Below are 5,205 nucleotides of genomic sequence, written 5' to 3' on the forward strand. Positions count from 1 at the left end.
GCCCTATTAATTTCGGCTAAGTGTCATTTCTAAACGTGGCTGAGTGGATTAAGCTCGTCACATTTCTTCTGAGGTGGCACTAACGATCGCAGAAAGGATCCAACTGTTAGGCCGGCGGGACCACCAAAAAAGCTTATAGTTTGTAAAAAACCGGCAAAAGAGCGTGTCGGACACGCCCAAGGATAGGGTTCCGTAGCCATTACGAAAAAAATTCAAGTAATATTGTGGTGCGTTTAATAACACAAGTTAAAATACTTAGTACAGTTCTTAAAATCCAAAAGTCTTAAAGTCTTAAAATGCAAGCCAGAACCCCGGCTCGCACCTCTGAGTTTTTCGAAATTCATATGCGGAATTACATTTGAAAATTTACCACGAAGCTTGCGGTGAAGGAAAACATCGTGAGGAAACCTGCACAAACCTGCGAAGCGATTCAATGGTGCGTGCAAAGTTCCCAATCCACATGGGCCGGCGCGTGGGAACTATGGCCAAGCCCTCTTGTTCTGAGAGGAGGCCTGTGCCCAGCAGTGGGACGTATGTAGGCTGGGATGGAAATGATATTATATAGTATATATAAATAAATATTCAAATCGTTTTAAGCGAATGCGAATGTTTAAAAAATGATGCGAATTATCTCCTATGCGAATGCGAATACAAATATCGTGACATCCCTATTCTGTGCAACACATCCTCTTAATTCTCGGTGGGGAACGCATTTTAACTGCAGTGCTAGCGCTTGTGTGTTCTGGAAAAGTAAGATTGGTACCACATTATTAAGATGTATTTAAGAAATATTTCTTTACTTAGCACTTAATGATTTATTAACAATAAAAAATAGGCAATGAATTACATTTGATTTTGAAAATTATGACAGTATACTAGAGGCTCGCCAAACTGCGGGCCGCGCGGGCCAAACGTCAGGCACGCGGAAAGAAAGGCGGGAGTAATTGGTCAAGATTATTAGATTTTAAATCTATTTCATTAAATCATTAATTAACCTTGATAAGTACTTCATTAAGAGGCGACCTACGCAACTCACTGCTATTTTTAAACAGACGTGGTATAAAATGGTGTACTTCGTGGCAATAAAAAAATATTACGATAATCTTGATCGTATTCCTGAGTTAGTCGTTGCTTTCAAAACACGATTAAACTAATTTGGCTCGATAGATTTTATTGCCAAGTGAGCTCTTACTTTGATTTAGAAACCAAAAATACTCCGTTATTTATAAAGACACTTAATCAAATTACTAGTCTGATTTACAACTAAACGTATATAATATCTGTCGTGTTATTTCTTAAATCTTCGTAATTCTTTGCATTTATTTTATTTCCAAATTTTTGATGAGCAAAGACTTACGCCACGCGACGACATATTGCTTCTCTGTCACTTCAACGCAGAGAAACAGTGAGCGCTTAGGTGCTCTGCCTGATTGACCTGCGTCGTTTTCTCCACAAATTCATTTACGAAAAAAAACTTTTTACATTTACACTTCTTTCATAACTCAATCTAGAGTAAGGAAATTATAATTCTACGTTATCACTGTATTTTGGGTATTTAAGGTGTTTAGGATAGTCACACCGAGAAATAAATTAAATAACGCACAAAAAAAACAAGAAGCCTCATACTCGTACAATGACAGACAACATGTCAGAAGATGTCAGAGTTGTTAAAGTAAGTGTGTTGTTTATTACAAGATTAGGTAAGTACAGAAAAATTGGTTTAGTAGTCTAAATGTTTATTGGCTCCATATTTTGTCTATTACTTATAAACTGATAACTACCATAGTAGGAATATAGGACATGTGTTCAAACTTAATACGTGTCTGATACGAGTATATAGCCTACCCAACGAAGACCAAAACTGCCTCTCCGGGGAATCTCGCGTATAAGTCAATTTGGCATAGTTGTAGGGATGGTGTTTAAGACCACATACTAAAAGTAGGTACTGATGGGTGGGGGTAGAGCTAACGGGTGGGAGGAGTTTGTGTAAAAGTCCCATTTAGTTTTCGTAATAACTCGTAAACCACAGCAAAAAATGTTCTAAAACATAAGTAATCAAATACAAAAAAAAATCTAAACATTTTTTAAGTATGGCGATGGATGGATGTTTGTTTACTCTTTCACGTAGAAACTACTGAACGGAATTTGCATGAAATTTGCCATACAGGTAATAAATACCCTGGATTACATGTTCTACAGTAAAAAAAACGCACTGAGGTCTCTGAACCAGATGATGATACATCTACGCTACACAAGCACTATTTTGTACAGTAGTACTACATTATTTTGAGACACCCACTAAATAACATGACTTTATAAAACAAATATTTACTTTATTAATCGTTGGGCAAAGTAACTTATTGATGAATTTTATAACGGGCAAGTTATTTAGACAACATTGCCCGCATGCGTTATAATAGTAGAAAAAGTTCTCACTTACAGGTCAAATACTGCACTTTGTGCTTTTTGTATGGTGTTATTAAAATATCCTTCTTTCTTTCTTTATACGTAATTTCTCCACTCTTGGAACTTCAGTTTTATAAATCTAAAGTACAATTAAATAGTAAATTTATTATTCAGACAAAGTGATTGCATTTAGTCGTTAGGTAACAGTTATAGTTTGGTTTTTCTAGTAAGCGTCCCTTTTATCAATGGGCACAGTTTTTTCTGCGAGTACTCGTATCTCCAAGAATATTTATGTTGAGGTATGATATCCTACTTGTGTCAGTTCTTGACTTTTGTTTTTTAATGTATTTATATCAGTATGTAATCAAGCGATTTGTTTCAAATTTTAAAGTTGTTCTTTATATAGATTTACATCGCCACTCAAAATCATATAAATTTAAAAAAAGACCAAATAAAAGACATTTATTTTATTTGGTTTTGAAGTAGTAGTGACACCTCTAACTTTTTTTCTAAGAATAACCAACATTGACCCTACTTACTTGCCGAAATATCAAGTTTTGTAGGTGGTACTTCCTATTAAAATAAGGATCGTGGCCTAGTTCTGTATTCAATCGGTGTTTTTAGTGTCATATACAAACTGTTGTTGTTAAAATTTGTTATTGGGTTATTAGCGTTTAACTCATAAAATATGATAAAATTATTAGAAACTCAAACATAATATAGAGGTGTTTGTATACATACGACTTGATAGAACACTGATTGATACAAATTGTGATTTTTGACAGGACCCCTGTCCCCTGTTTGGAGTAACGCCTGGAAAATTTTGATTTAGGCAAGCAGGCGAGAAAAAATCTAGAAGTTGACACCTCTGTCATGCTGAGAACGCTGGTCTCTTTTTCTGGTTTTTCTGTGCATCTATATTTCAGTTTGTATTTCCTACCGACTATGGCTTGTTGTAACAAGGATCATAGCGGGTAATATTTGAATTGGAACTAATATTGACACAAAAGTACATTGTGCATTAAGGGCTGTAAAAGGGGATTATTAAAGAGAGTCTATTAGAAGCCTGAGCTTAACTGACTTCAGAAAAAAGGAGAGGTTATCAATTCGGTTGTATATTTTTTATGTTGGTTCTGAATTTTGGGCAAAAAACCGTCAACTTTGCCCTTAGGGCCATTTTCTTATAAATCGATTGTCACGAATGAGTATTTTTGGTTCAATAAAGGGTTTATAACTCTCTATTGTACATAAAACATATAAAAATAACAGTTACAGAGCAAAGTACCATGTTTATTTTGTGTTTATTAAAATTTAAGTTTGTAAACGTAAGTGCTTTATAAAATTATAAACGTGGGTAATTTTACCCAAAATAATGTCCACTTGTGATTGAAAAAATTGCCCGCCAGGCAATGTTTGTCCTTTGAATGTTTTATCCGACTGTACGAAGCAAATGAGGTTTTTGGTTTTCAATAAAAAATCGATACCTATCTGCAAATGGATCCATTTTTTAGTGTATACCTACCTAAATGAGTATAGGTTATTATAAGTTATCTTCAGTTTTCTACATTTTGAGAAAAATATATCTTGCTTAATTTTTAATATTTTGATATAGGTATTTCTCTAGCAAGAAATTACTAATACACTTTTAGAAATGTAGGTGTATTTCATAGCATAGTTAATTAAAGTGTACCTAAGAAATAAGTTAGGTCAACTTTAGTATTGTGTCACCCGAAAGACGTCCACTGCTGGACATAATAGGCCTCTCCCAAGGCTCTCACTCAGACCGGAGTACAATAAAGAGTCATTGTATTGTATTGGAATGCAGCTTTTGAAATACTCATAAATAACCGATTTTCACATTTTTCGTATTTTGGCGATTTTCAAGTTAATAAAACGAATTACCTAAGTACCTAAGTGATAAAATTGAATCAGTTTGAACGTGGAAATTGTAACGTCATAGCCTTGTCATAGCAGTCAGTCTATGACGTATTCAATACAAACTCCATAACAAACGATCGTTTTGACATTTATGAAAACTTTGCGGTACCGTATTTCGCCGCGCTGCGCGCGAAAACGCGTCGCTGTCAGATAACGCCTACGAACAAATCGCGGTTGCACGCGATCTATCTCAGGGGTGGGGGTGAGGTACAAAACCGCTCGCGCCGTTTGGCGTGGGTGGACTCTTAAATATTTAATCAAAACAATCTCGTAAATCAAGAGATTAAGCTAGGATAAAGACGGAGAAGGTAGATAACGACGGTATAATTTGTTTATATTGATATGAGTCTTAGATTTTGCGAATTGCTTTATTTACTTACTACGGCAAGCAAAGAAGAGTAATGATTTAGCGTCTATGAGTGTTTGTATTTACGTATGTTCCACCGTAGCATACTCGTCCGATTTTAATAACTAAGGTGTCAATCGATTCGTTATTACGCTCCGGGTGCCATTGGATACCTTTTTATATAAAATATATATTGGTCATTATACGTAAAAAAAAACCGAGTGATTAAAACACTTACTGAACACTTCTTTACTGCGTTTAGGGAATGATATACAGCTTTTAGATATAAAAGTACCTATTTCTCTAGATCCGAATTTATAACAATTAAGGAAGCGGTGCTCGGTTGGCCTGACATTGAGAACAAAACCACTCGCTGACGGCGACGTTTTTAAGCAGGCGCACACGTAAACATTAGGCAAGTACAGCCAAGCGCGTCGCTATCAAGTGGTGAAAATTATTGTGATTCGACTGCGTTCAATAATTATTAGGACCTTGATATGATTATGATTTTCAAA

The sequence above is a fragment of the Choristoneura fumiferana genome, chromosome 28 (genome assembly GCF_025370935.1).
Source record: "Choristoneura fumiferana chromosome 28, NRCan_CFum_1, whole genome shotgun sequence".
Taxonomy (NCBI): Eukaryota; Metazoa; Arthropoda; class Insecta; order Lepidoptera; family Tortricidae; genus Choristoneura; species Choristoneura fumiferana.